The following is a 9,996-nucleotide window of genomic DNA, read 5'->3' on the forward strand; positions in this document are numbered from 1 at the left end:
TTGATACAGCCACTATGGGGAACAGTATGGAAATTCCTTAAAAAACTAAAAATAGAATTACCACATGACCCAGCAATCCCACTACTGGGCATATACCCTGAGAAAACCATAATTCAAAAAGAGTCATGTACCACAATGTTCATTGCAGCACTATTTACAATAGCCAGGACATGGAAACAACATAAGTGTCCATTGACAGATGAATGGATAAAGAAGATGTGGCACATATATACAATGGAATATTACTCAGCCATAAAAAGAAACGAAATTGAGTTATTTGTAGTGAGGTGGATGGACCCAGAGTCTGTCATACAGAGTGAAGTAAGTCAGAAAGAGGAAAACAAATACCGTATGCTAACACATATATATGGAATCTAAAAAAAAAAAAAAAAAAAATTGTTTCTGATGAAGCTAGGGGCAGGACAGGAATAAAGATGCAGAAGTAGAGAATGGACTTGAGGACACGGGGAGTGGGAAGGGTAAGCTGACACGAAGTGAGAGAGTGGCATGGACATATATACACTACCAAATGTAAAATAGCTAGTGGGAAGCAGCCGCATTGCACAGGGAGACCAGCTCTGTGCTTTGTGACCACCTAGAGGGGTGGGATAGGGAGGGTGGGAGGGAGGGAGACACAAGAGGGAGGGGATATGGGGATATATGTATAGGTATAGCTGATTCACTTTGTTATACAGCAGAAACTAACACACCATTGTGAAGCAGTTATACTCCAATAAAGATGTTTAAAAAAAGTTATACTGCAGTCTATTAAATGTGCAATAGCATTATATCTTTAAAAAATAACGTACAAAGCTTAACTAAAAAATACACTATTGCTAAAATATGCTACCATGATTGTGAGAAATACATTTGTGAGGGGAGCCCAGCATTCCTGAAGAACTCTGTGGTTGCTTTTCTCTACAGGTCAGAAATTACAGTAGGAGCTGATACCATTGAAATGAGATACTTAAATGCAATGGAGATAATGGGGTCCTGGGGTAGCAGAGGCCAAGTGCTGTCACTTAATAGCCAAAGACAAGATGGTATGGTTACCACAGTGGAGCCAAAACAGTGATCAGAATAGCCTAACTCACAGAGATCTGTGGTGTTGGCTAGTGAGCATCCCCAGAAAAGAAACAGATGCACAATCTACTAAATTCTTACTTGATCTGTCTAAGCAGAGGTGTTCTAATTAATTTTAAGCAACTCAATATTCACTAAAAGTTCTAATGGAAAACACTGACATTTGCTTTGTGATAATTTGGAGTCTGAGGTTTTTAGTAGAGTGAAAGCTGCCTGGAAACTAATCCACCCAAGGATAAAAGATGCCTGAAATTTAATCCACCCAGGCATCTTGAATTTAAGTCCAAGGTGAATGAGTTTAGGGGTAGTGGGAAGAAATGTTTGGGCATACGAGGCAGCTCCACTGGGAAAGTTTTCAAAACGTTTCTTCCCAGATTAGATAGAATGTTGAGACTAACCACTTTATTCTCTACTACGGGCCTTGATCTCTCCCTGCTGTGTGCTGAGTAAACACCTCATATCTATTTTACAATTCACAAATTCTCTCTTTGATGGTGCCCACATTTATTTTGTTGCTTGAGTTTTTATTTCAACTTGCATATTTTTATTCCCAAGATTTCAGATTGGTTGTTTTGATATCAATCTATTCTTCTTTCATTTCTACCTGTATTTGCCTTCTAAATTCTTATTCTTTTTTTATGGAAGTCATCCCTTTATTTATCTCCTTGAAAATTCCCAAAAAATTCTTACTTAAAAGACATTGTCAAAGAAGAAGTAAAGCTGTCACTGTTTGCAGATGACATGATACTATACATAGAGAATCCTAAAGATGCTACCAGAAAACTACCAGAGCTAATCAATGAACTTGGTAAAGCAGCAGGATACAAAATTAATGCATAGAAATCTCTTGCAGTCCTATACACTAATGATGAAAAATCTGAAAGTGAAATTAAGAAAACACTCCCATTTACCATTGCAACAAAAAGAATAAAATACCTAGGAATAAACCTACCTAAGGAGACAAAAGACCTGTATGCAGAAAACTATAAGACACTGATGAAAGAAATTAAAGATGATACAAATAGATGGAGAGATATACCATGTTCTTGGATTGGAAGAATCAACATTGTGAAAATGACTATAGTACCCAAAGCAATCTACAGATTCAATGCAATCCCTATCAAACTACCAATGGCATTTTTCATAGAACTAGAACAAGAAATTTCCCAATTTGTATGGAAACACAAAAGACCCCGAATAGCCAAAGCAATCTTGAGAAAGAAAAATGGAGCTGGAGGAATCAGGCTCCCCGACTTCCAACTATACTACAAAGTTACAGTCATCAAGACAATATGGTACTGGCACAAAAACAGAAATATAGATCAATGGAACAGGATAGAAAGCCCAGAGATAAACCCATGCACATATGGTCACCTTATCTTTGATAAAGGAGGCAAGAATATACATTGGAGAAAAGACAGCCTCTTCAATAAGTTGTGCTGGGAAAACTGGACAGCTACATGTAAAAGAATGAAATTAGAACACTCCCTAACACCATACACAAAAATAAACTCAAAATGGATTAAAGACCTAAATGTAAGGCCAGACACTATCAAACTCTTAGAGGAAAACACAGGCAGAACACTCTATGACATATATCACAGCAAGATCCTTTTTGACCCACCTCCTAGAGAAATGGAAACAAAAACAAAAATAAACAAATGGGACCTAATGAAACTTCAAAGCTTTTGCACAGCAAAGGGAACCATAAACAAGACAAAAAGACAACCCTCAGAATGGGAGAAAATATTTGCAAAGGAAGCAACTGACAAAGGATTAATCTCCAAAATTTACAAGTAGCTCATGCAGCTCAATATCAAAAAAACAAACAACCCAATCCAAAAATGGGCAGAAGACCTACATAGTCATTTCTCCAAAGAAGATATACAGATTGCCAACAAACACATGAAAGGATGCTCAACATCACTACTCATTAGAGAAATGCAAATCAAAACTACAATGAGGTATCACCTCACACCAGTCAGAATGGCCATCATCAAGAAATCTATAAACAATAAATGCTGGAGAGGGTGTGGAGAAAAGGGAACCCTCTTGCACTGTTGGTGGGAATGTAAATTGATACAGCCACTATGGAGAACATTATGGAGGTTCCTTAAAAAACTAAAAATAGAACTACCATACGACCCAGCAATCCCACTACTGGGCATATACCTTGAGAAAACCATAATTTAAAAAGAGTCATGTACCACAATGTTCATTGCAGCTCTATTTACAATAACCAGGACATGGAAGCAACCAAAGTGTCCATCATCGGATGAATGGATAAAGAAGATGTGGCACATATATACAATGGAATATTACTCAGCCATAAAAAGAAATGAAATTGAGTTATTTGTAGTGAGGTGGATGGACCTAGAGTCTGTCATACAGAGTGAAATAAGTCAGAAAGAGGAAAACAAATACCATATGTTAACACATATATATGGAATTTTAAAAAAATGGTCATGAAAAACCTAGGGGCAAGACGGGAATAAAGACGCAGACTTACTAGAGAATGGACTTGAGGACACGGGGAGGGGGAAGGGTAAGCTGGAAAAAAGTGAGAGAGTGGCATGGGCATATATACACTACCAAACGTAAAATAGCTAGCTATTGGGAATCATCCGCATAGCACAGGGAGATCAGCTCGGTGCTTTGTGACCACCTAGAGGAGTGAGATAGGGAGGGTGGGAGGGAGGGAGATGCAAGAGGGAAGAGATATGGGGACATACGTATATGCATAACTGATCCACTTTGTTATAAAGCAGAAACTAACACACTATTGTAAAGCAATTATACTCCAATAAAGATGTTAAAAAAAGACATTGTCAGTTTTATAAAGTCAATTTCATCTGAAATGAATTCACGTCCGAAGTTTTATTTCATTGTTCTTTCTCAACATTAGATGTTTGCAAATGTGCATTAGTTATTTATTACTGCATAACAAATTACTACAACACTTTATGACTTAAAAAGCACATGTTGATTATCTCACAGTTTCTGAGTCAGGAATCTGGGTACAGCTTAACTGGGTCCTCTGCTTCAGAGTCTCTTACAGGCTGCAGTCAAGGTATTGACTGGGCTGTGGTCCTCTCAAGGCCTGCCTGGGGCAGGATCCATTTCAAGTTCATGTGACTGTTGGCATAATTCATTTCTTTGTGGGCCATTGAGCTGAGGCCTTCAATTCTTTGCTGGCTGTTGACTGAAGACCATCCTCAATTCCATGTCATGTGGGTCCCTGCAACATGGCAGGTTGCTTCATCAAAGTGTACAAGCCAAGAAATCAAGAGTCAGCTTGAAGACGGAAGTTACAGACTTTATGACCTAATCAAGGAAGTGACATCCTACCGTTTGTGTGGCATTGTGGTCATTAGCCATTAGATCCAACCAATACTCAAGAGAAGGTGATTTCACAAGTGTGTCAACACCAGGAGGCAAGGATCATTGGGCGTCATCTTAGAGGCTCCTACTACAAAGTGTGTTTGAAACTTGTTTGCAGACTTACTTAAAGTGAAAGGTGTTTTGGTTTTGTTTTCATTTCTTTCTCTTCTCACCCCAACTCCCCACACCCTGCTTCTTCCTGTCTAGAAGTTTTGCAGTTATCTTTCCTGCCCCACCCCCAGGCCCCATCCCATAGTAGTCATGGGATATTATAGATTATTCTCAAACCACAGATGATTTAAGTCAATCTGTGGTCTCAGATGTGGCATATATACTAAAACCGGAATGATACAGAGATGATTAGCATGGCCCCTGTGCAAGGATGACATGCAAAGTCATGGAACATTTCATATTTAAAAGTAGAAAGAGGGGGAAGGGGAGGGGAGGGGAAGAGGAGGAGAAGCAGGAGGAAAAGATTTGCCGTCTCGGGACTGTGTCCATCCTCCAGTCTCTCTGGTGGACAATAGTTTAGAAGCCATAGCCCCAGGCAGCAAAGAGCAGTAGATATTTTTCAAGACCCAAGAGGACCCACCCTGGCACCTAACCTTGAAAGTGAGCGTGGCTCTGGTCTCCCATCCCATGTGGGATATCTAGTCTCTGCTATCATATCCCCACTCTCTTTATTTATTTATTTATTTATTTATTTATTTATTTATTTATTTATTTATTTATGGCTGTGTTGGGTCTTCGTTTCTGTGTGAGGGCTTTCTCTAGTTGCGGCAAGTGGGGACCACTCTTCATCGCGGTGCGCGGACCTCTCACCATCGTGGCCTCTCCCGTTGCGGAGCACAGGCTCCAGACGCGCAGGCTCAGCAATTGTGGCTCACGGGCTTAGTCGCTCCGCGGCATGCGGGATCCTCCCAGACCAGGGCTCGAACCCGTGTCCCCTGCATTGGCAGGCAGATTCTCAACCACTGCGCCACCAGGGAAGCCCCCCACTCTCTTAATAGCCCATTTTCAGGCCCAGAACCCAACAAGGCCACGGCTACAGCCTTGCATTCTGCATTCTCATTCTGTGTCTTCTCCATGGGGATATTTATCTTGATTTTGAGCCCAGCTATACTATTAACTTATTTTACTTTTATATGTTATCCACACTAGATCTTTTTTCGCTTTTTTGAACATAAAGGTTGCATCAATGTGAAAATACTGAACCATTGCTACCTAAAATCTCCTCAGCCTACCATCTCTACTCCTTATAAAACAGCAAAATCTCCACAATTGGAGAAAGTTGTAGAGAATAACCATAAAAAGACAAAAGGAAAGGAAAAGGAGGGGAAAGAAGAGGAGAGGGAAAGAAGGGAATAGAAAGGTAAGGAAAAAGAAAAGAAGCGGTTACCCTGTTGCTTTTAATTAAATTGAAAGAGTGGGAGAAAAGACTTTCTCCTGGAAAAAATGCATTGAAAATCCCCTTTCCCCTTGGCTTCCTTTCATCAGGGCTTCATTTCACTTATTACTTTTGCTAAAGATAGCTGAGAAGACAGAGGCATTGGGAGAGTTTGTGGCAATCTAATGTGTTTTATTTTAAAATGTTTCAATATCTTTTATTGAATATTGCAGTGTACTGAAAAAATTGAAAACTTCATACACAAAGAACAGGAAGAGGCGAAGAAAAAAGATTGAATATGCCAGTAAAAGAAACCCGTCAAAAGCCCAAGTGGTCTTAGTCCTGCCACTGAATTCTGTATTTGGGTCCTGAAGGGAATGGCCTTGTTTAGCTTGCGGACCAGCTGCTGATGAGCCATGTCATGTTGCATCAATGAACCAGGGAAGAGGCTACAAGCTTGGGTATAAGGGAGAGAGGAGTCACTGAGGCAAAGTGCTGTTTCACTGGGAGGAGAGATTAGTCCCCCCAGACCTGGCAGGGCTTCCTATCCGACCTTTGCTTGTGAGGCTGCCACTGTGAGTGTTTTAAAGGCTTTGTTCAAAGATAAATTCTCTCTTAAGTTTCAGGACAGACAAACCAGGATTCAGTGTGCTCAGATACAACGAAAACAAAAAGAATGTTTTCTTACGGGCATCTAGTTTTTATTTTATTAGGAAGTTTGGACGATATTCTGTGATAACTAAGAACACAAAAGGAAAAAAAGAAAAGAAAACCATGCATGAGGACAGGTAAAAACGGAGCAAAGATGGAGCTGAATGGCAGTCAATTGGATGTATTCATACCCATAAAACCAAACATTAGGAATCATTATTCTGTTCAGTTGAGTTTACTAATTTGCACAGTTACTCAGGTGCTGGGCTGCATACATATTTTTTCCATTAGATGTTTCCTATTAGTCTGGAAACTTTGCAGATGGGAAGACTTGAGGTACAAAAGCAAGCCAGGAAGAGAGTCCAGGACCATAGAACGGAGGAAAAACAAGCAGAATGGGAACCAGCAGCACCTGCAGACCAGCCCACCTGGCAGCGGCATTGCTTCCGGCAGCCGCTCTCGTGCTGGCAGCAGCCCTTCCGCAGCCGCAGCTACACGGGCTGCAGCTCCAGGTGCGGCGATGGCGGCAGACCGCGGGGACGCTGCAGCAGCTCCCAGGGCAGCCGTAGCAGCAGGGGCCGCAGCCGACCCGGGAGCGTCTGCACGGGGCGCAGCTGCCGCCACCCCAGCCGAGGCAGCCACCGCACCTTCCACAGCCACAGCTGCGCACGGCGTCGGGAGAGAGGCCTCGGGGGAGGTGAGGAGGGAGACCCAGGAGGGAGGGAGGTCTGATGCCGCCTTCTACGAAGCCCTTATATACCATCTTGGGAGAAGGGAGAGGAAGCAACCCAAGACTCCTGACCAGTGGTCACTCCCTCGTTGCTGCCATTGCAGTTTCCAAATGGGGTTGTCTGGGGTTATTCCTTGTTTACATTCTTATGGACTATATTTGACCCAATACATTTGCTAATTTTAGCTTTTCTCTTTAAAGTCATTTTAGAAACAAACCAAGAGATGCTAACATGTTGGAAGGGATCTTCATTTTCACAGAAACACAGTTGAATCTTTGAGATTTTGAATTAAGAAGGCACTTGATTACTACCAGCTCCTGTTCTGTTTCTCCTCAATGGTTTTCTCTCCAAATATTCAGTTGAAATCACCCTGTTTTAACAGAAACTTCGAGATGCAGATGAGTAAATATGAATATACAAATTGAACAAGCCATTCTCTTTCAAAATTTTCCCATTTGTTACTACTGTGTGCCTTCCACCTCATTAAATTGGCCATTTTAGTTCTTGTGAAGTTACATGTTCACGGCGATATTTCCAAAATTTTTGGAATGAAATGCAAATAAAATTTTTAAATGAAATGACCCTCTTTTCTTTTTTAACCTCAAATGTTGTCTATTGAAAGCCTGGATCCAGTGCTCTCCTCTCTCACCCTGCAATCCTTCCCTTAGCGCTCACATCCACACCCATGGTTTCCACTTCCACATGTATGTGCCTGGACTCGTTCCTTCAGTGTGCACGTCCAGCTTGGAATCTTCTCCAGACTCTGAACTTAGCCAACTCGCAGTCTACCTTCTCCCTGCGGGTATCTCAGAGGCACTTCCAGTGTCGATTGCCCCAGACTCAAGTCCTAATCTTCCCTGCCCACCCCCTACAAAAAAGTAAATTTCTCCACTGTTCCTTACCCATCAAATTGGCAATCTATTTCAAAAGTCATCTTTGAATCCTTCCTTTCTCTCAGCCCATATCTAGTCTCTCACCAAATTCTGTTGATTCTGCCTCTTTAAAAGCTCTCACACCTATTCACATATCTCTGCTCCACTGTGCCGCTCACGCCTGTACAAGCACCCCCTGAGCAGCTGAAATGCTCTTTGGTCCGCATACCACAGAAATGGTTTGGGATCACTGATAACACCACAGTCAGCCCTGGGGACGACACAGCATTTCCTCTCACTCAAATTCCTGAAGAACAATCTTACCAGATTGGCAAAATGGGTTCTGAACAGCAAGCCTGTTGCAAATGAAGCTTGGGGGAAAGTCAGCCACCAAACATCCCCACCAAGGTCTCTGAACTCTCAGTGATGGCTAGAGATGCTCCTACACCAGCTTGTGTGATGAATAGCCCACTTGCACTTTCATTTTTCCTACCTTATATTTTTACAGCCTCCGTGTTGGTCACCAATCCTCAAATCTCACCAGGATCCACAACTACATGCTTTACCTCATAGCCACAGACTCCTTTTTTTCCCAACTTCCCCTACATCTCTGGCCTCTGCCCCCGCACTCTTCAGGGTAACTGCCCTGCTGTCAGAATCCCCTAAGTCAGGCTACTTAGCAAAGTGTTTCTCTCAGACATCAACTGATGTCGTATCATCAAAGACAAAATTAGTTCCTCATCCAAAGCTAAACATACCAAGAACTACATCATCAAAATTCAGACTCGTCGGAGGATGTATTTCTGTTTTTAAAATAATCATTACAGCCTGGGTGTGAGAAGACAAATCACAATGGTATGCTTCAAATGAAGAGGTAAAGAATAAAAGCTTCTAGTCTCAGCAGTTCCCACTGGTTACAAAGCATGATCAGGGCATCTGGCCTTGGCGGTGGACTTTGACTGTGTTGCCATTTTCACATCCCCATCTCCCAATGTCACTTTATTGCAAACTCTTTGAGGTCAGAGATTATACCTTAAACTTCACTGTACTGACCCCCTTGGAAGCTCACAGACCACCTGGCCTAGGGGCTGTCCAATGATGGGTATGGTCTGCAGACCCCCTGACAGCCCACACACACAGTAATGTTCCCTGGGCAGTGAGGGATGATAAAGAAGTCTGCCCATCTCTGTTGACAGCCTGGTTCCCAGCATGCTTCCCTAGAACTTTTAGGCCTTTTCAAATTGCACTGGAATATAGTTTTATGAAAAAATTAACAAAACTGAAAATGTGATGAAGACAAAGGTATCTAAAAGGGAAGTAATAAGAGATGATGGATTCTTCCATATAAATCAAGCCAAATAGCAACAGGGAAATGGTCATGTGTCTTCCCTCTCCTGTCCACAGAGTCGGTATATAAGGGCCTCCCCCAGCAGAAGGCAGCATCAGACCTCCCTCCCCTCCTGTGTCTCCTTCCTCATCTCTCTCGCGTCCTCCCTACTTGACGCCGTGCGCAGCTGTGGCTGTGGAAGGTGCGGTGGCTGCCTCGGCTGGGGTGGCGGCAGCTGCGCCCCGTGCAGACGCTCCCGGGTCGGCTGCGGCCCCAGCTGCGGCCCCTGCTGCTACGGCTGCCCTGGGAGCTGCTGCAGCGTCCCCGCGGTCTGCCGCCATCGCCGCACCTGGAGCTGCAGCCCGTGTGGCTGCGGCTGCGGAAGGGCTGCTGCCAGCACGAGAGCTGCTGCCGGAAGCAAAGCCGCTGCCAGGTGGGCCAGCTCAGCTGCTGGCAGCATTTGCTGGGATTGGGTTTGTCTGTTGGCAAGTCTTTCCTCCAGCCCGCCCCCCCACCCCCCGTCTCTCCTTCTGTGACCTGGAAGTCATTCCTGTGCACTCAAGG

This window comes from Balaenoptera borealis (assembly GCF_965194805.1).
Source record: "Balaenoptera borealis genome assembly, chromosome: 6".
Lineage (NCBI taxonomy): Eukaryota > Metazoa > Chordata > Mammalia > Artiodactyla > Balaenopteridae > Balaenoptera > Balaenoptera borealis.